General features: G+C 38.7%; 1 long non-coding RNA gene across 1 annotated transcript; it reads left to right on the top strand.

The window, feature by feature from the left end:
* Positions 1-15,252: 15,252 nt before the first annotated feature.
* Positions 15,253-17,351, top strand: LOC132954648 (uncharacterized). The gene is made up of 3 exons (XR_009665799.1): positions 15,253-15,306; positions 15,950-16,048; positions 17,132-17,351. It is a non-coding gene; the product is annotated as an uncharacterized LOC132954648 (long non-coding RNA).
* Positions 17,352-23,154: the final 5,803 nt, after the last annotated feature.

Below are 23,154 nucleotides of genomic sequence, written 5' to 3'. Positions count from 1 at the left end.
ACAATCAAACCTTGAAAAGGGAAAGTAAACCGCAAAAAGCAATTTAAACCTGCCCTGTCAACAAAGCATCATTCCCCCTTAGGTTACACACCTGCACATACCTGCTGTCAAAAATGGTTTACTGCAGGAGTCTAAAGGAATGTACAGTAAGAAAGGCAGAAATCTCACCATCACTCAGGTCATTTGGATTCATTTGATTACCGTAGATTATATTAGGGAAATGAAATAGATCTGATTAACGTACAGTGGCCATTTCGTCCTTCAGACAGTACAAAATCCATCCAGTGTCTATTTATATGCACTCTATTTTTAGCCCCGATGGTGCCACAGAAATTGACACATTGAAAAGCGCTACACGTGACAGACTTAGCCTCTGCAGCTCACTGCCTCCACTTCCTTGCATACATCTGTCTTTTTTTTTTTTTACTCTCCTCCACTGTCTCATTGAAGTTTGTTTTTCTCCTCTCCCTCCCTCGTGTCGAACTCATTTTCTCTCCCCATCCTTCCTTTAGCCGTCCGCTCATTCAAATTCTCTATCCGGCTCTATCTCTCCCTCTCCCCTCCGCTCCATTCAGTCGTGAAGCTTCCGACTACACAGTCACGTTTTGCTTCATACTTTCACAAACCCCTGAAGGCGAGCCATTTCAGGATATTTCACAGAGGAGCAACGCACAGACTCTGTCACTCTCATAGACGTGGGCACACAGACACGAAGCATTCACCAACAGACACACACGCTGAACTTCTTTTTTTGCCTCACACGTGTGTCTCTAACCTGCCACAACTGATGGGGTTTTACCATACAGATACGGTTTGTGTGCCGTTTTACAAATAAGCCAAGCGGCAACAAAAGCAAGGATGGGATTTGCTGCGGGCAAGGAACAGAGCGATTCATATATAGATTTATAAATGTATGAATGCATCCCAGCTAAAAATAAAACCAGATTTATTTATCTATTTTCTTTAACCCCACCCCCCCAACTCCCACACTCCCCGACCAAAATCTTTCAGCTCATGCTTCTACTCTGCTCTCTGAGGAGATGTGCTAAAAATAGAGGTGTTTCCCGTGCACGTTCCAGAATTATTTCTCTCAGTCTCTAACCCTCCCCCGTCTCTCCCACTCACATGCAGCCTCCATTCTCCTGCAGTCCTCCGTCAGCCGGATGTACACATGCTCAATACACAGTCATTTAAATTGGCTACTTAATTTATTCTGCTGCATTGGCAGGGAGTTGTGTTCCTTATCTTAATACGCACACTCACACAGGCACATATAGAAAATCAAATCGATTCAATTTGTCATTTGTTTACGAGCTGTTTGCGTTCCAGATGCAGAACACAACAGTAACTATGGCTCAAACCCCAAACTGTATTAGAGGTTTGTTCTTTTGTGAGAATGATAAGCAGAGGAGTCTATTTTTTTAAGGGAAAATGAACTGCGTCTTCCTTAAAATCTGTCTTGAATAAAACCCATTTGTTCTTCTTCCAGAGGTCAGTTAAATGCCAGGTTTGAGTTCAGTTCTAACACCTTTTCTATTTATCAAATTGGTCTTGTTTGTTAAAGTCAGAAAGATGAAAAAAGGTTGGATGACGATCATGAGCAAGCGGTTGGAGAAGGTGGGGCTCACGCCAAAAAAAAAGATATATGAATCATGTTTCAGCCTCTGATTGACACATAAGCTGCACATCAGGAACAAGCCGTCGTACGGGGGCTATAACACAGTGCTGAGAACAGCAAACCCAGAGGGAGTTAGACTTCACTCTCTGTTTAAGAAGTCATTACAACACACATTTGTTTTAAACCAGGTTAACCTGATTTCTGCTAAATTGATGAAATGTATGTCCCATATTGAACATTGAAGTGAAATTGTTGACGGTATAAATGTTTGTGATGGATGAAGGAGCACAGTGTATCACCTTGCCACAGAGCAGATCGAGCAGGACAGGAAGTCAAACACTGAAACATTATTTTCAGAATAAAATACTCAATTTTGACTGTTTGGGACAATGAACAAAACGGCAGATAGGCAGATTGAATAATAGCATCATATTGCAGACTCTGTTGCTTTGTCCACCACTTCCATGTTGGTCTTTTTACCTGATATCTTGCCTCAGGAGAACCCCCCCACCCCCCCCCAACACACACACACTCCCATACTGTCTAACAGGGATAGTCTCCCACTGTGTGAACAACAGGGGGCAGTCCTCCTGAAATTGTGTGTTAAAACGTCTAAATCTTGCAAATAGCAAATTTTAGATTTTTTGTAGTGCTTATGCTTATGCAATTCAAATTTATTTGCAGATGATGCACCATTCAAACCAACAACTTCTGTGGACTGCAGATCCACCAACATGTCTGAAGGTACTGTGTAATTCAGAGCAGTGATGTTGAAGTAATTTAACTTTAAGGGAAGAACAACATTGGCTTCATTCAGGGGATTTTCATTGTTTGGGTTTTGATTTGTAAAGTTAAAATACAATTTAAATAAATACAGATGACCAATTGTTTTACATCGGACACTGACCCGGGCCCATGGGTCTCTATGAGCAATCCAAAAAAATTGAACGGCGGCATCAGGATTTTCCTGCTCTTTATAATTTGGTTCCTGACATACACAGTACTTTAACACATCTGCTCTCTCAGGAAGTGGTTAGTAACATTCTTCTAATGTCCCAATCCTCCCCTGGTAAATCCTTACAGTAAAATATAAATGTAAACAAAGTACTGTGACTGTGATTATTGACTTCATCTGGCAAAATGTAACATGTGTATGTATTTCAATTCCCAATCCCAAAGAAAAAAGAAATACACAAGAGAACTGGGAACAGACCCACAGTACATTAAGTGCAGTACAAACGAGAACCTTTTATTCTATTTGCACTTGGGAAATTAGGATTTGATTTGATTTAAGGCTAGGGCCTATTACACAGTCACCTTCTGTGTCTGTATAAAAATGTTTGTCTAACTAATGCAGTTGAAGTTATTAAGCAATTGTATAAGTAAGTGACAAATAAAAAAAAACACGTAATAAAAAAGATTGCTTTTAAAAAACTATGAGCAACACAATAGCAATGGTCATAGTGCAGACAGTTCTGTAAGTCAAACTCAGACTTAATTACCAGAGGCACAGCTCCTCTTTCACTCTTTGTTTGGTGGCATAAAAAAGTCGCTTTTTTTTGTCTTGAATTATTATTACTGCTTCTGCTGCTTCTGAAGAAGCTTTTATTTCAAATTGGAACTAATTTTTTTTCTCTCTCCTGCGTACTTGTTTTTGCAATGTGCTCACCTTTTTTCTGCTGTGATGTGTATTTCTATTGAGTGAGTTAATTAAATTTTCCCTTTCCTAGGTCAACCATGCTTTAATATACCTATGCAAATTTACAGCTGCTTTTCTAAGCCGCAGACCCTCTTAAATTGAAGGAACCTTTTTAAATCCGGCAAATCAGTAAAATGCCATCTCACCCAAACTTATTCTTTCTTCTTGGTATTTCTGTGATCCATTAAATGCATTTGCAATAAGGAGAGAGGTGCACTCAACTGATTACTCTCAAAACATACCATACATGTGAGGAAGAACACCACTCTGCCTATAGATTAATGCATATAACCACTCCCGGGTCAGGCACCACAAATGGCTGGAATGCCCATATTGAACACTTGTGTCTGATCTAAAAAAAGGAAAAGGAAAAAAAAACTTTCAGATGACCTTGTGTTGGGACTTGAAATTCAGAGTTTTCTTTGGGTGTGAGTTAAAGGAAACGCCAAGGCTACAAAGACAACATACTTTAGAAGATTTTTTTTTTAAACTTTTTAAAGATTCCAACTGATCTGTGCCATGAAATGACCATATGTTTCTTCATTCAGAACAGGGGATATCTGTGCCAAGCTGCAAAAATTGGGGTCCTGGATGGTAACTGGGCCATCCAATGATGGACTCCTCCCTGATGCAAACTGAATAGCTCAACACATGAAAATTGGTATGCAACTAAAGATGAAGCATCATTTCCAAATGTGTATAATGTATAGCCATTGGTATCATTTGTAGATTTTAACTGAACTCTATGGTTTGTGTTTTCTCCTCCTGGTTTGAGTTTTTTGCTCCTTAATGGAGCAGATAATCAATCAATCAATTTTGGTTTTATTTAGCACCAAATCATAACAAATCAGGCCACTTTAAACAGAGAGCAGGTCTATACAATAATCTTTGTAATGTTACTTACAGAGACCCCAAATGAATCCACAAGGAGCAAGCACTTGGCAACAGAGGCAATCAGAGGGCATGCGAAACAAAAAGTTTAACTATTCAGTGTGGAGAGACTTAGTATCAGTGTTGTGTTAATATTGTGTTTCCGTACACTGAACATTTCCTGCTGCTGTTGGCTCACATTGAAATCCTTGACAAAAAAAAGGAGTTGTCGAAGCAACAATAAGACATGTAAAGTCATGGAGATTTGCAGTGTTTTGAATGGGAATAACAATAAAGAGACTATTTGTATTGACTCTCAAATATTGTAAGATAGGAGAGATAACAGATGCAGCAGCCACAGTAAACTATAACATTACTGTGGTTTGTGTGAAACAGCACACCTACAGCACAACACCCTAAGGCAATGCCCTTTTAATTATTTTCCCTGTGGTACCTATACAGCCCCACCTGCATGGCCAGGAGGTTGCATCACTGAGCCAATTAAAAAATAGAGTTAAACATATTCAGGGACAAGAGTGGAGATATCCACCTGGTCAGTACATCTGCTTACTCTGGGCAACACTTTCTGTTGTAATTATCAGGTAAAAATAATTGGTGGTTGGCCTGGGATGAAGGAACAAATACCAACAAGTTCCTGTAGAAAATGTAACAATCTAACAGCTTAACTTAGAGACAAGTGGATGCATTGTATGCTTTTTTCCCCCCCACAAGAAATACCTGCAAAGGCACTCAAACGTGAATACATGTTCACCTGCATGTGTCTATAATTAAAGAGTAAATGTAATACCTCTTTATAGACAAAACAATAATTAGTCACAAAAGATCATCAAATAGTACAATATTAATTCATATTGTTTAATAATTAAACAATTATTCATAATAACTATAATTACAGCCCCCCCCCTCCCCGCACACCCCCAGTATCTTTACAACACTGTTAGCTGTGTCTGTGTTAATGAAAAGTTGATGCCCTTGAGGAGAAATAATGAATCATGTGGTTGTGAGCACAAGTCATAGTTATTAAAACATGAAGTGAAAATATGTGAAAACTCAAATTTCAGAGATTTTACCATGCGTTATGCATCTGTAAGAATTTCCTTAAATTCTTTATATGGACATAATTTAAAAAAAAAAGATGAAGACGAATTCTACCTTTTTATTCATAGTTTCATTTAATTTATAGTGTCTCATTTCATTTGGTGCATCTCGTTTAATAATAGATTGCTCATGTTGAGCATGAGTGCTTCAGTTTACGCAACAGAGAACATTCTAGCAGTCATTTCAGGTCAGCACACTCTTCTTTGTTGTGGTGTGCTTGTCACATGGCATCATCTTTTTGGAAGAAGACTTGTTCAAAGTGTTGATAGCTCACATTCTGTCGCAGGGCTGAATTTAGACATCCCGAGGGTGGAACTGAGTGGAAAATGAGGACCTAACTGAACTTCTTATGCAACACCTTCTAATGTTCCTAAAGTCTAAACAAGTCAGAGATAAACATGGAGTCTGCTGAGGGTGCTGAGGTGCTTTACCTTGTTTCCACACAGTGCCACAGGAGCACCTTGGGTATGCTCGTGTATACTTTTATGTCATTAGCCAGCAGACTTTACAACATTTTTCTGCACAAATGCTCTCTGGCTCTGCAAGCCTGAAGCATGTTAAGGGATTATGGGAGCAGGAGCCTAGCAAGTGCATTACATCTTTCACAAATAGCAACATGGCGAAGAGAAATAGACAGCACTCAGCGAGAACATCGAAGATCAATGAACACAGACTGAGTACAGTGTTACTAAGCCCTCACATATCAAGGTCGTCTGTCGTGGCAGAAACTCTCGAAGGTCTCTTTTTCGGAAAGCATGGGTAGGACAAATTCTGCTCAGGAAGAAAATAAAACTTCTGAGCTCTTGATTTCAGAAGAGAAAGTTTAAGTTCTTATATTTTCATTTCAAATTGTAAATGAGCCTTCAGTTAAAATGAGTCATTAATACAATACATGTAGGCTGTGGTGATGATATGTTACCTTTATGATACTTATGATTAATTGGTAATGGTAATCTAATGGTATGATTAATTTAATTGGTGCTAACATGTTAGCATACATATTCGAGCAGCTAATGGTTTAGTTTGTATGAATCTATTTTTGGGTCAATCTCCCTTGAGAAATCATAAAAGCAACACTAATTGCAGGTTACAACAACTCATCAAGTAAGAGCAGGGCCGTATCCGAATTGCCAAGTACATACTCTATCTTTCAGTAGGCAGTAGGCAGTATGCAGTACCTACTATCCGTGCTGCATACTGTTAGTACCTACTATTCAGTATGCACACACAGTAGGCAGATATTTGTGCCTACTTCGTCTGATTCATTCAGTATGGAAGTGACGTCATTTACGTTACCCGAATCCACCCATTTTTATTTTTTTTTTTATTTTTGTTTAGCTTTATTCAAGAAGAGTAATGCTCATATACAGTCAGGTAAACAAAACAATATCACAATGTAAATCAAGTAAAAGGCAGATTAAATAACTAAATCACATACAGTACATAAAGGAAAGTACAAATGAAAGACAGTAAGATACAGAATATAAAATAAAATAAACAAATAAAGATGCATTTAAATAGTGAAATCATTATTAAAAAATTTTATAATAATGCAGATATTTGTTATATTTTCTGTTGTTAATTAAAAGTAGTGATTTCAGTCGGGACTTTAACTCTAGATTAAAAATTGATTCTATTAATCCACGCTCGTTTGTTTTGATTTGGAGGCGGACGTGACGTGACGATTTACGTTTAATTTCGCACAGCATTGTGGGTGGTAAAATACAATTCATTTCCTGAAAGCACGCATCCGATCCGTACTGCATGAAACCCGGAAGTTAGTATCCATACTGAAATGTTCAGTATACTGCGTGGACCCAAAAAAGGCATACTGAATGACCACGAAAGTTCAGTATACTAAAACTCCATACTGAATAGTACGTACTGCATACTGAACTGTGACAATTCGGAAAGGGCCCAGGTTTCAAACATGATGGTCACCTGACTGCCTCTGAACTGCCTTAACATTAACAGATGTTTCTATGGTAACCCATATATCTCTAAATTCCATATACATTTAATCTTTTTTAAACTTTTTTTATCCTTACATTTATATATTTTCTATTCAAGTATTTGAGCTCATTGTGAAACAGAATTATTGCCATTCCCCCGTTTTAATTTGTGCTATATTTAGGATTTCATGACACAATTTAGGTGTCATTTTATCCCAGTGGGTGACACCCATTAGGCCCTACACCCAGACTGTTAATGTGCTCATTAGCATGCAATTCAGTTTGAGCTACACTAGCACCAGGTTAATCCTCTCTCTGTTAAAAGCAACAATAACAACCTTGGGTTGTGACCTTTTTTGTTGCACTACACAATCTATTATTCACTGTTCCATTTTCTCCTCCTGCTCATTAGTGTCAGACAATGAGATTAAGTAGAGATATAGTGCAGAGGACACTAGTGATTCTAAGATGGACTATTCAATCCTCCTATATTGGAAAACAAAATTCGTTTTTATGCTTAATGTGCCATACTTGTTTGACGCTGTGTGTCTGTTAAGCCTATTGAAGAGTATTTTAAGTTGACCCTCAAAAGATACGAGGTGATAATACATTAGATTTGAAATAATTTTAAAGAGGAGGTATTATCTTCCATTAAAGCTGTGTGAAGAAATAAATACAATACAATTAACAAAATACAAAAATGCATCATTGGGAATCTCTGTTTCAAACACAGGACAGTGGATGGAGAGCGAGTGAGGAGCCATGCAGGAAAGGAACCACAGGTCGGATTCAAACCTGGGTCACCAGCTTCGAAGACTACAGCCTCTGTACATGGGGCACTTCAACTAACCGCTAGTCCACCTGCAGCCGTGAAGGCTACATTTCTCCTTATGATTCATTATGATGACATATTGAATATGTATACATTCTCAACTGCTTTACAGTCCGTTGATTAAGCGTATCATGAATCATAAAGCTCTCGGTTTACCGGTCGATCTACATTCCAACCCTCACCGTTGATCATGAGCTAAGGGTAGTGACTGAAACAAGCAGCCAAAATGAGCTTCCTCCGGAGGGTGGCTGGGCTCAGCCTTAGAGATAGGGTGAGGAGCTCCGACATTCTGGGGGCGCTCGGAGTACAACCGCTGCTCCTTCGTATCGAAAGGAGCCAGTTGAGGTGGTTTGGGCATCTGTTTAGGATGCCTCCCTTTAGAGGTTTTCCGGGCACGCCCAACTGGGAGGAGACCCCGGGGCAAACCCAGAATACGCTGGAGGGATTATATATCCCGTCTAGCCTGGGAACACCTTAGAATCCCCCGGGAGGAGCTGGAAAATGTTGCTGGGGAGAGGGCAGTCTGGGTTGACTTACTGCACGTGCTGCCACTGCGACCCAACCTCGGATTAGCGGAGGATGGATGGATGAATCTTTACATTTCATTATGACATAAAAACCCTTACTCACCACTGCATTCTTTGTTTATCTTGTGAGTTGGACATCATTAACAATTCGCATACGACAGCCCTGGTATATTTTGATTTACTAAGGGATGCTGGGAAAATTGACAGCTTTATTCTTCTTTTTTTTACATGACTAAAAATTACCAATAGAAACCCTAAAATGATGGTTTTAACTTTACTTTAACTAAGCATGTTGGTTAGAGAAAAATCAGTCTTGATGGCACATTGGACGAGATAAAATAAAACTCTGATAACAAAATTCAACAAACAACACAAAGTATAAACTCTGCTTAATGTGACTTCATTAATTGCTTTGGGAGGAGCAAGTACATGTGAAAGTCATTGGAGCAAGTTGTAGACAACCCAAAGAATAGTCGGGAAAGTAGCTTCTTCTACAGCACAATGTACATGTCCACTATTCATAAGCAAGCCCTGGCCTTTCTTCTGCTGAAGAGCAGGAGACGAGCAGCAAAGAAGAAGAGGGTGTGGGTTTATTAAATTAGTTGAGGTTCCTCCAGGAGCTGCAGCTCAATAACAACCGCTTCACAAGCACGACACACGTTTCTGCCGCTTTTTAACTCACCTGGTACAGCCAAACTGTTTGAAATGTATTTTCCAAACAAGCTCTTTCCTACAAATGTCCCGGTAGATCTTTGAACTGGTATTATAGAGCTCAGGAAAGTAGGACACTGTTTGTTCCTCCATCATGGAGCGCTATGTCCATGGTGAAATTTGTTCAATTGCTGCGCGGTGCAGATATGCTCTCACACAAGCAACACTCAGAGAATGAACGGTGTAAAAGCGGCGTGCAGCACCCACTGATCCTATCTGAAAGGCCATTAAGAGAAGTTTTACATCAAGCGTAGGGTTCGTTTATTAAAATTCTTTTCAATTAAAAAAATTAAAAACTCAAAATGAAAGTTTATGGAACAATGTACTGTATATTGGATTTAGATATTTAAGCAAATAAAAACTTCAATACATTTACTGTAGATGTCTCATGAAAGAGAGCTTATATGTGACAGAAGCCATTTTTGCTCCTGGTGTGCAAGCTTTCTTCTTCTCTATGCATGTGCACACACAAAACCCATAACCCAGATATCCTCAGATGGAGGTAAACGTATAGGCTGAAAAATAATAATCCTCTCGTGAGTGATAATGGAATCATCAAGCTATTGTGGGATTACTGAAGTACCAGGATGAGCTTGTTGGTCTGCTAGACTAATATGCGCGCAATCACTCTATTGATTCACCACCCCCTGTGAATCTATATCCTTCTTTACATTTTAAATGTGAGCATGCTGTTAGTACAGAAAGAAAGACTTGATGACAAAACGTTCATTTGAACTGATACAAAGGCTAAATCCTGACATATCAGGAGATAAATTACTCATCCAATAAAGTTTTATTTTCAATCATATGATAAAGAAAGTTTACAGTAAGGATATAATTACATATGGAGGACTGAAGCATATGAAAATAGAAATATGTGAAGCAAAAAGTACAAGGTGTTTTGTTCACACTCTATGGAAGTTCATTAGGTTCAAACAGAGCGATAATCTTGCACTTGCATCTTGCAACACATGCACTATACTGTCACATTAACGAGAGGTACATTTAACCTTAGAAAGCATTCTTACACAAAAAGTTGCATTTCTTATTATCAATTCATATATTTCTCGGTTAGGTGTAAAAAAATGTGTCAATTTGCACAAAATGAACAGCCACCATTTTAAGTTTTAGTTAGGAAGGGAAATTCAAGTACTGAAACTTGCCCGCAAAAAATGAATTACTCTAGCCAATTGTTATAGTACCTTCAAAAGTAAAGAGAGAAGGCCAGCAATAACCAGGTTATAATGGAAAGAGGACCACTAGACTAGATGATTGTAGGATGAAGAAATCGCCATCAGTTCCCCACCTTGTTTCCTTGGAGACCCTCATAAAAAAGCCCCTTAAAGAGCCCATATTATGCCCTTTTTGGGGTTCATATATTTAATCTATGTACCTACTAAAGTATGTTCACAATAACTAAACTTCGAAAAAAGTGTGCTGCCGCTCCATGCACCGGCTCGCTTCTGACTCTCTCTCTAAGGCTCTGAAGTGCCCACGTTCAGAGTCCCCACGTGTGCCAAGTCTGTTCTGATTGGTCGGCCTGTCGGCTCTGCCGTAATTGGTCAGTTGCTCAGCACGGTTCTCGGAAATGTCCCGCCTCTTTTACCATATTGGGAATGCAGCCACTGGCTCCGTCCGAGTGGAGCATAAACATTAGCACCTTAGCACTACTGTGCTACCGCAGGTTATGGCATATCGTGGGCGTGCTACAGAAGTTAATGGGCGTGCAAACATGAGCTGCTGGGCTTGCCACAACGAGCCAATGGGCTTAGATCAGTGATCTCACACTGACAATGACGTCGGACTGACAAATTTTTATCGAGGGGGGCTAGAACCGAGCGTTACATGCGGCTAATGCTACAGCTAACAGGAGGACGTGGAGAAGCCGCTTTTCCGCGGACTGCGGAATTTTTGCAAAGAGATGTGCCTAAACATGCACAGGACACTTGGAAAACACACCAAAGAGCATATAAAACCAGAACAAGCATAATATGGGACCTTTAAGAAAACAGAGCCTCCCCAGGACCCACATGAACAAAAAGTGCACATCTCTTTAAACAATAAAATCAATTTCAATTGTTTTCGTTGATAAAATCCCAACAGAATAGGTCTACACACACTTGTTCTTACAAAAAAATATGTTTTTAAACGTTTCAGCACAATCAGCACAATTTTGGTAAAGAAGTGCAAATCTCAGTCTGTCAACCTCAAGGCCAGATGTGAGACAAAGTCATTGTTTTGCAAGTCACAAGTAATTCTCAAGTCTTTGGTCCACAGTCAAGTCCAAAGTAAAGACAGGAGAGTTCCAAGTCAAGTCCAATGTCCTAAACTTTGAATTTCAAGTCCTTAAGAAGTCATTAGCACTCTGAAATGCCGTTTTAAAAGATGAATGCACTTTACAAATTTAGGTTTATTGTAATATGACCAGTTATGTGAATTCTGACTACATCTTGAATAACAATAAATACAAGTAAAAAAAATAAATAATAAATACATTTTATTTTCACTTGCTTGATCAAGCATTTTTAAGATGGAGTTATGTAAAAGAAGGTTGGGGTGGGGGGTGGGGAGAGGGGGTTTACATTGAAACCAAAATCCCATTGGGAAGCCGTAAAACTGCAAATTAAATTAACTGGCAGCAATCAACTTTTCTTAAGTTTTGTTTTGTTTTGTTATAATGACATGTTTTTTTTTTGGCTTCTAACTGGTTGCACTTAGTGTTTTCATCCTCATAATTTATATAAATAGATTAAATTTTCTGAACGCATGTTTTCGAGGCACGGCCAATATACTGCCTTTGTTTTCCAGATTAGATTTCTCTGCTCCTCAATTTTGGGAGAAATCCAAGGATCATCTAGTCTATCCTCATGTGAGATGCCTTTGAGAGCTCCAATTGTGAACAACATGAGGCAGAATAGAAGCTTTAGGTGGGCAACTGAAAGCCAAGCAAATTAGCAATTAGACACCATTTATATGAAAAAGATTTAAGAAATGGGTCTAATCCAGCACAAAGGATAATAAATCACACCCTTATTGGAGTTGAAGTGGCGACTTTAACTTGAAAGAGTGTTTGAATAGGCTTTTGGGGCCAAAAATCGAATACTCGTATTTCTGCAAATCAGACATGTGACTCAAGCTATATCTGTCTTCCTCGATTAAAACCAAAGCAACGACAAAAAAAATAGAAATGCAATTAAATCCTGTCTACTTTTCTAATCTTACAGTAGAACAATTTATCTAAAGGTTACAAATTAATCTAACAGCATCTCTGGAGGCCAGTAGATTATAGGTTACATCTTCTGGCTCCACTACTGTTAAATATATAAATACATATGTGTTATGACCGCTGTTGCTGTCTGTCTTTTGGCAGTGTCTTTTGAACGTGTGTGTGCTGTGTGTTTCTCAGGTGGTTGATTGCCAGAATCATCCACCCGTGCAGAGTTGCAACCTGGGAGGCCTGATTGGTGCGCACACTGCAGAATCTGAGTGACCAATCACAGCTTTAAGAAGCCTACCAGTGCAGCAGTCAAGAGCTGCTCAGGATCGAGACGTTTCGTTTGTGCCTCTTAGGTTGTTTATTTGTGTAATTGTTAAAGATGTGTAGAGGCACTCGTTTTTACTGAGGCTGGGTCAGGTATAATTTTTGTTACTAATATTGTGGAGCAGACCTTTACACTCACTGGATAAATATAGATTATTTGTTTAGACACTAGGTTAGGGGTACTGATATACATGTGGTATTGGACCCAAAATGTAGACATGATCCTTATTCTGAAATTTGACTATTAAAGCTCATCACTCACAATGAACTGCAAGGATAAAGTTGCATGCCTTGATGCAGCCCCCCACTGGGAACATTATATCTTCTTTACTGTCCAATTAACTCTTCAAAGAGATTGCAGTTCATTAATCTGCCATACAGCTGCTTGGAAATCTTCAAAAGCACTAAGATAGCTCTATATTCAATTTACTTCTGCACCACAAGACATTAGGCTATTACCCTCAGATGAGCATGTATCTGTTCTGTCAGACATTATCTCCTTATCTATGATATCATCAGTAGTAATCTGAGTAGTAATTTATATTAGATTTTATCTGTGATAATTAAGATGATCACCTTTCAGTGATCCCTTTTGGGATATAATTTATGACAATGTGACATCCAATATGTACATGGTTGTTATCAACTTCATTAACTTACACTTCGATTAGGACCTTGAGAATTGGGGGTAGAACCAGGCCTCTGAGACACAACCCTATGGATTTTATGTTTTGTATGAAGGACCACAAAGGTTAAAATAGAACATTGTTAACCTGATGTACTACTTTTGTTACAAACTACAGCTTGACTGTGCTTTAAATATTGGTTACTCTAAAAGGCAACTTCACCCCTGAATGGCACCAGAGTCCATCAGACTTCATATGTCATAGGAACCTAAAATACATGGGGGAAGCTTCTGGTTTAATACGTGAAGCCAATGTAATATGACTTAAAATCTGTTTTGTTCCTAATGGCCAATAGGGAGCAATACCGTATATACAATCAGAAGTCTACGATAACAATGATCCTGCTAAACTTGACTTTTTATCTTAGTAAATATCAACAGAGATGTATCAATGTGTATACTCCCTCATCAAATGGTCCTGAATCCAAACAACTAGGATGGCAACAGCCAACATGCCAACTCAAGGGTTGACGTCATGTTGATCATAAATTCCACCATTTCTTCATGTAAACAAACAATTGTTTCTTAAGAATTACATATAGTCACAGTTGATTCTTGAATATCAATAAGATATCATTTCGAAACAAGTATTTCTAAATACCTTTTTTTTCCTCATTGAGCTATTCTGTGCAATTCCACTGTAATTTCCAATGAACTGAACCACTGACTCAGGACATTTTAATATGAGACTTTAGAAGATCACAAGTTCCAAAACACTTCCCAAAATCATCAAAGACAGTGGAGACACAAGGTCGTGTTTTCCCACCCTTTCTGTGAATCAGTGTAAATTAAGGGGAGAAACCACAATAATTGTTGGGTAACACAAACATTATGTATCAATTGTGGGGTTGGCTTTAATGGGTGAAAGGTGGAGTTAGAACCCCTTTACATGTTTACATTGATTGCCAGAAATAAGAAAGAAGACAATAAAACCTTGTCTGTTTTTAAAGGTGACCCAAGCCCTGATTTTTTTTTTTTTTTTTAGGTCATGTGGTATAAGCTCTGGTGATAAAACCAAGTGCAATAAAATGAAACATCACAAGGAGGGAAAATCTATGTCTTCATTAAGACAATACAGCTCAAAGTCATGGGCGCGGAAAATTGGAGACAACAAAGAACTGCAAGCAAAGAAAACCGAAATCAACAGGGCAAACTGAAATCAAAGTGATTGGGTTCTCACTTCATTTATCACAGGGGATTAAAAGGAACTCTGAGAAAGACCCATTTGTTTAGCGTTATAAAATGGTTCACTTGAATACACCAGTCTTCTTCAAGAGAGTTTGGTGTTATGTGGATGAAATTAAATGCCTGACTGTTGTTTTTTGCTTGTGACTTTCATGCAGCCTTTTTTTTTTTATCAGTGCTGGCATGTTGATTGTAATTTCTTACTTGTTGTCTAAAGCCATTAATTGGAGGAATCCAATTAGTGTCTGACCCTTTTACTTGACATAAAACAGTGGTAGTGGGTAATTATATAAAAACATTGCCATATATGCAATAGAAGTGAGTGATGACTTCAGTAGTACCCCAAATATCAGAGGTTGGCTCATCACTGAAGGGCAGAACATCATTAGTGTTATGTCTTGCTGAAGACTGCACATTCTTCACAGTGTGTCCAAGGTGCTGCTGGAAATCAGCCCCCCTGAGACGCTGCTGTTTCAGGCCCCCATGCAGAGTCTACATTAAGAAAGCACCTCTATGTTTCTTAAGGTTTAGTCAAGTCAACTTTAATGTAACTCATCCAAATACAAGGTATACAGCTGAATGGAATATTATTTGAGAGGATTTATTTGATAGGGACAGATACAATATACATAAGCAATTGGAAAACAGCCAAAAATTGCAAGTATAACAGAAACTAATTTTCAACAGCATATAGAGAGCATAAGAGATTAGTACAGCTAACAATACACAACAACAATAAAAAGCTGGATAACACAAATAGGCTCAAGAAAAAATAGAGGAAAATCAATAGAAGCTTACATGCCTTTAAAATAGAGGAGACATTTTGAACTGAATTTGACATACATTGCTTTTCTCTAGTCATAGACATCTATTAGACGTTTTCATCAAATTCAATGATTTATGGGATGAAAATCCGTCCACGTTTCACAGGGGTCAACCCTATAATGCATCAATGGAGGTCATCTGTTTGAGGTGCACACACAAACCTTTCACACCAATTTCATCACAGTTTCACCCTCAGCCTTCCTTAACGTTTAAAGGGTGGCTACCGGAGAGTCCTGCTGGAGGTCATGGAAATCACTGCCAGTAATCTCCCAGGACAGAAATGATACAATTCCAGTTAACTGTCTCCGTCCAATACTAACACCAGTTTCCCTTTAAAATACTGAACCATGTGTGTCCGGCGCAATACTACTCTTCATCCTTTCAGCAGTGGTCACTGTGACCTGACACCAGCACTGAGAGGCAAAATGATCCAGAGAAAACGTGAGCCCCTGTCCCCCGCGGTGATTACGAGCTTGCAAATAAGGTGAGATGGATATTGATGGAGGTCACACGGAGAGGAAAGTAAAGTGGTTTGGTACAGTCACAACCCACAGGGAAGAAGACGCACACTAAAAGCAAGAGAGACTGGTCACCCTGCTCTTTCCATTGCAGGGAGCTTCTAAATCAAGCTAGTGCATGGATGCCAATATAGATAAACAGAGACAGTTCACTTATAGTGCTTGTATATATAGATAAAGGTTGTTCTTAGGTCACTCATGTTGTTGATTAGAGAATGTCCTTCATGATCAGACTGTTCTTTTACTGGCAATGCTGTTTTGTTCAAAGAGACTAAATACACAAAAAGCCTATTTTAGCAAAGTGTTTATATGTTTGAAGTATAACTTTTAGTTTACTTGTTCCTTTCTTATGTTCCACAAAGTTGACGGGGACAAAACATACATATATACCTTTGCAAGCTGAGGAAAATTGAAAGATTTTTTAAATCTAGGACAGTTAATCATGTATCATGTATACATTTGCTCCACATATCAGCAAACATGTAATTTAAGACAACTTTCATCTCAGTTTAAGCTGTGACAATACTTCTGCACAGATACATATAAATATCTGTGCAACGCTATGCATAGAAGTTGCTAAGGCAACTTGACGGCTTGAAGAGACAACATACCCTTTGTACAGAACAGCGCATCAGGCAATTTATTTTCGGATTATTCTCACATCATGAGGCAGGTACGAAGAAGAGATTAAAAGCAATATATATATATATATATATATATATTTCCTTTAATTAGTTGGAAAAACTACTTTCCAACCTTATTTGAGCAACCACTATGTTCCCCTATATATGTACAGCATTGAGAATCACGTAGCCAACCTTATACACAACATGTCAAAAAGGTTCAAAATAAACTATTCAAACCTTGGTGCCTTTTTTTTTTCAATTCACAAACTATGGCAAGCTTTTTGACAGGGTCAGAAATGAGGGTTCTTTGTGTGTGTTTTTACTTTGATTTTTATTTGCATTTATGTTTTAGTAATAGTTTTATGGATTGCTGTGGTTTTTATGCATTTGTGTAATTTGTTGAAACTTACGACGTTGAAACAGGCGACGTGTGCAGAGACGGAGATCCATGAGATAGGCAGCCGGCGTGCAAAAAGGAACGCAGCACGGAGAAGAGGGATCCCCCAACTAGGAGTGTCGGCAGAGCAGCTGGTGTCCGCCAACGCTACTTCACGCAGGCCTGGGTCGGTAGTTGGCAAACTCCGACCCGGGAATACGGTGAGTATCCCAACCAAATTGTAGGCGGCACCAAGGGATACTAAAGGGCTGCATTATTGAACAAGCATTATTTTCTACCTTATTACGTAGAACATACTACTCGCCAAGGTTGTTCTGTCTCTTTAAAGGGGTCAATGCGAGGCGGGCTACGTCGAGCAGCATCGGAGCAACATCGAAGTAGCAAGAGAAAGTTCCGAGACAATTGAAGGAACATTCCACCTCGGACTCAGACTTTTATTTGACTTTGTTAAGTAGTATTTTATTGTTGCAACTCTCTATAACGCCTGTCACTTTAGATTCTATTTATTAACATTTTTATGGTAATAAATTAGATCATTGTTCATTTTAGTTTCCTGTCTGGTTTTCAACTCTGCTCCCCCTGATTTTAAGAACCTGTGTCTTTTAAAGAGTCCTAAGCTCGACATTTTAAACCCTAGGTGGCGTTGTTGGCATCTTTTTATTATTATTCTTAATATCAGTGCTTTTAACTTTAAAAGTTTTTAGCCCAGCCACACTTAGGTCTCAGTGAAAGATAAAACAGCATTATTGTTCAGATAGTGATATAATTATTGGTTTAAGCCTCAGATACTGCCTCAAATGCTGTTTCCATCCAGGTTATTATCATGCAAAACTAACACCCTAAAAAAATATCTGATGCTAGCAGAGTTCATTGTTAATTAAATCAAGAAATATGTCTGCTATCAGTGTATTTCCACCAATTGTATTTATATTTTCTTTTATAAGTTGTACAGGAAATGGTTAACACTTGGTATTAAAATCGGTATTAGGAATGGAAAAAATGGTTTGATAAAATCTCTACATCTGAAATTTTTGGTCTGCCTAGAACTTTTTATATTTCAATTTAAGTACTGAATTAAGGTCTGTAACCCCTTACACTGTTTACTACTGAACAAAGTGAAAGTGTTTAACACAAAGGTCTGCCTTGCAATCCAACAATGGTAATACCACTGGTTGTTGCATAAAATTGGTAGAAACCAATGCAAACATAAAGGCTTGATTTAAACTTGTGCTCCCTCCTTGGAATTAAACACCCCTCTGTTGTTTTGTCCTTCCCTCCTCTTTGTCATACCAATGCTCAGCTGAGAATTAAAAATACCCTGGAAATAGAGAAAGAGCATTTCAAGTTCAAGAAAATAGCAACCTGGGCTGTGCTCCATCCGACTGTTTTTTTTTTGTTTTTTTTTTGCATGGCCATGGAAATAACACCTATAATCTCATTACAGGTGATATAAAGCACTGATGCATAACAAGTATGCAGACAACCTTGTAAACACATGCTCGAATACTTGCTGAAACATGTAGACACTGACAAATGAACATATTCACAATGAACCCATTCACTATGATTAATGGTACACTGTGGTCTGCTTTTTATAATGCTTGTCAAGAATCACTTGTCATAACAATATGTATTTTGTCATCAGCTTTAATCTAAGAGGTAAATTGCTCATAATAAGGAAAGTAAGATAATGAGAGCAATATACAGTGATGAGCTCATGGAAAGGTCATAAACTACAACTGTGTTAACTGAGTTGTTTGTGTTATTGTTGCCATTCAACCCCTAATTAATATGTTAATATTTTCAGATAGTTATGAGGATGTTCACTTTAAATGAGTGAATTATCTGTTATGATGCCAGTTGGAGAAGAAGAGGGTGTACTTATGAGGTACAGGCTAGTGGAACAGTTTTCCTTTCATCTGTCAGCAGCCATAAAGCACCAGCAGAACACTGACTAGCTAAACAAGGTTGGCTCTCAGTACACTCCCTTCTCGCTCTATGCAAATTGGTCCCTTTGATGTTGAACCAACAGCATGGGGAAGGACAGAGCAAAGGAGAAGAAGACGGGAGAGCGAGGAGGGGGAAAAGGGGGATGACGAGACAGGCTTGTTTTTAATCAGGGACTGGTTCTAATGAGGACCTGTGTCAGCAAAACAACACGGCCATGCTGCTGACTGACCCAAGCAGAATTTCAAATATTATTCATCAGTCTGGATCTTTATAAAAATGGCTGCTAGACTTTGTAGATGCTGCTTTTTTTGTTCTCCCTATTAGATTGTTTTGGGGTTTTGACAAAATTTATAGAGAGGGCCACAGTTCATGAAAACAGGACGTTTTGTTTTGTTTTTTCTCTGAGAATTGTGTAATCTTTTCCACAAACTTTAGACTGTGCAACTAAAACTTTATTAGGCAAATTAATTGATAAGATTTCCAGAGGAAGAGGTAAGCTGTTTAATCAAAACAATTCTGGGTGTTGTAGATAACATTTCTCTAAATTAATCCTGCGTCTTCCTCAGCTCCTTCTGCCTTTGCAGAAGTTATGCATGCTGTGAAAATGGCCATAAATAAATCAGTAGGTTACTTGTGTGTATTATTAAATGGTGTTTCCATCATATAGCCATAATTGTAATGGCAAGGGAGTAAATGACAACATATTGACATATACACACATGCACGCCAAAGTCACTATATATGAGAGTAACTGTGTCTACAACATGCATATGATGCACTCTCTCACACACACACATACACAATCATCTGGCCATATCAGGTAATATTTGCCGGCAGATTTTTTAATTAAAAGTCAGAATGACTTGAATGAAAGCTGCTTCTGTGTTTGCAACTGATATACTGCTGAGTTATTGCACTTTAATTGAAGAATTAATGAAAGGAGAAGTCAATTTTCCCCTGGTAAAGTACCACGCAGCTGCAGGAAAAGTGGTATGTATGCCTTACATACCTTTCTTCAGAGAGGTAAAAAAGTGACAGGCACAGAGAGGCTGTTTATAACTGGATAATTTCCACATTTCGTACATCTCGTTCAATTTTCACCTGCTGAATTAATTATTATTATTACAAGAAACAAGAAACACAGAGTTGTGCAACAATCTGGTGGGACAGTACTGAATGTGTCAAAAGATAATTTGTGGATACGCGCTGTTAGTACAGTACACATGCTGAGTTCAAATCAAAAATGGTTCATTTTGATCCGAGGAAACTGTAGCTCAGATTCATCTATTCTGTTGTCACTGTGAAACAACAGCATTTATGAAGCTATACCCACCAGATGCTCATCAGCTTTTATGGGGTTCCCAATGAGACAAATGGATTGAGTGAATCCACAACCAACTGAGAAAAGCTCTTATAAGTACAACGATGTGCTGCTTCAGCCTGCATGTCAGAAAAATAAATGTATCAGTCTTCATCATCTTCACATGCAGAGCACAGAACTGTTATATAATTGCAGAGTAGCACTCCTCAGAGGAAATAGCGTAATGTCTCTAATTAACATGATAATAAGAATTATCCAAAACTCTAATTAACAAGACGCAACACGAACTCAGATAAAAATGCTAATTAAACAATCAGGTATTGAGCAATCATTACATATAATGCATAATAAAGTTAAGTCAGCACCACCAAGTTCAACAAACAAACAGGAAGTCTGGGGATAATGAGGACAAAATGCCCGAGAGATTTCAGGACCCTCCAATTTTAGGAAACACAAGAAAATTGAGAAAACATATTCACCAATTTGACAAGACACACAGTGCATTTGGAAGGAGACTGAATACAGAACTGCGGCAATATGCAAACAGCACAATGCCAGTGAGTGACATCAAAATGGAAATGTATGAAGGGACACAAGCGATTGAATATGTGACTGCATAGTCCATGTCAGGTACTGAAACATCTGAATCATGCTATCTAATTGAAAGGAGGTTGGAAATTTGATCTCTGGCTCCTTTCGCGTGCATGTTGATGTGTGCTAGGAGCAGACTCAAAAGTTGCCTACTTTTACTTTTTTTTTAAGACTACTGTGAAAAATGTCAGGTTGTGTTGATTTTGGCGACCCTCTGGACAATGTGGGAGGATTTGTCTGTGCTGATCTTGTCCTGCACATGTAACTTGTGTGTTCTGACAAAAAGATCTCACCCTTCTTTATTTCAAATGCTACATAAACATAAATTTTTTTGGGGGAAAAAAGGTTGTTAATGGCTATGTTTAACACTTACATAGAAATACATTAGTATACATTTCAGTCTGATTTATTACCATCTAATAAATTCCCCACAGGAGCTTTAAGATGTTTTTAATGTATAGCAGTATGTTCTGTAACATTTTTGTACAAAACAGCATGGTGTAAGTTGAGGATGAACATCACTGGGTGGTTAAAAATAATTGAATGTAAGCTTGTGGTGTCATACAGGGCTGAAACCCAGTGGGATGTACTAGTCAGATCAACAGGTAAACCAGGTAAATTAGTAGGTAACCCCATGGTAACTAACTGCACTCCTAGCCTGATGGGAACCAGGTTATGTTAAGAGTTTCGGCTTCAAAGCTGTATGAGTCATTGTCTCAACAGGTTATTCTCTGGGGGTCTTTCCATGACTTTCATTCTAATCTGTAGGAATATGTTCTGGTCTACCTGATTAAAAGTCCTGCGTTTGGTCTATAGAGCACACATTCTCAACCCCAAGTGGACTTTATCGGTAATTTTACTTGGTCACAAAGGGGCTTTGATCTGAACGTAATATTGCGGCAGACAGGTTTACATTGGATTAAGTTGAAGCCTGGGGCATCAAATACAGATGCAGAAGGGTTCTTTTGTGTCTATATATAAGACACCAAATGCTCTGACAAAAGTTTCCAAATTTGACAAGATGGCTGGTGTGACTGGCAAAATGAGGGACCCATTATGCAGGGCTTAGTTTCAGTTTATAAAAAAGTGTTGTTTCAGAGGAGTCTATTTACAATTTCTCAACTTTTCCTTTGTTCCTCTGTTGGATGTCTGGTAAGTCTTGATTCATCTTGGGTTCCAGCATGTTTGAATTCTGGTGGTGGCAGTGGACAGTGGCAGTACTATTGTTGTAGCTAATTAGAATGAACTGTCTTTCCATTTTGCCTACTAAGTGAAGCATTCTACCCACTGCATATATATCCAGAATTTACCAGAGATCTGACCTGTTTACCACTATTTCTTTTTTTTACAGTTTTCTTCCATTCATCTCTTCTAAATGCTGCCCATACTTTGTCAGAGAAAATTGGTACTCCAGCTTAAAAAAAAGTCCAAGTCCATAATGCCCTCCCTTGGTGATGCTTTACTATCAAACATATTTGGCTCACTGACAGAAATGTGGAGCAAATCAGCAACTTCTGGAGAGATTTGTGGCTGTAATCAAAATGCCAACAATAGGTGATTTGGCTTGAAGAGTTCAACTTTCCACCACACACACACACACACACACACACACACACACACGTTTACCAAGTTGCCAACAGAGTGGGATTTTTCAGTCGGAGGATTAAGCACTGATGGGTCTTGCGGTCCAGGTTTGGCTGTGTTCCCACTGGCAGGTCAGACATTTGTGTGTTCTACTGGCTGGAGCTGTTGCAGAGTCAATCCCAAGCAGCTGCAGATGGTCTTTGGTAAATCTCTGGACTGCAACCAACATCAGACATTATTGAGAAGTCATTTGAATCTGCTGAGGGTCTACTTGTGCTGCAACTGATTTCCTCGATTAAATGCCTTTTGTGAAATGGCAGGGCCATAATCAACACAGTGATGGGGCATTCCCAACACTGCCACTGAATGTGGCACATTTAGCAAAATAACAATTTGACCAAACAAAAGCAAGTGCTCCTAGCATTTGAAAACTTCCTGGAAAACTGGCCTCAATTCAATTGGTATCAGACACATATTCCATTATTTAGATTGCATGTGTTTGTCAAGACACCATTGTCAAAGACCGTCTCCCTGTTTGTCCTCACCAGTCACATTACCACTTCCATACCCACAGTCCATTCTCTACCCCCCCCCCCCCCAACC

This window comes from Labrus mixtus, chromosome 2 (genome assembly GCF_963584025.1).
Source record: "Labrus mixtus chromosome 2, fLabMix1.1, whole genome shotgun sequence".
Lineage (NCBI taxonomy): Eukaryota > Metazoa > Chordata > Actinopteri > Labriformes > Labridae > Labrus > Labrus mixtus.
Note: the sequence above shows the minus strand (reverse complement) of the source record. Positions and strands in the feature narration are given on the sequence as shown.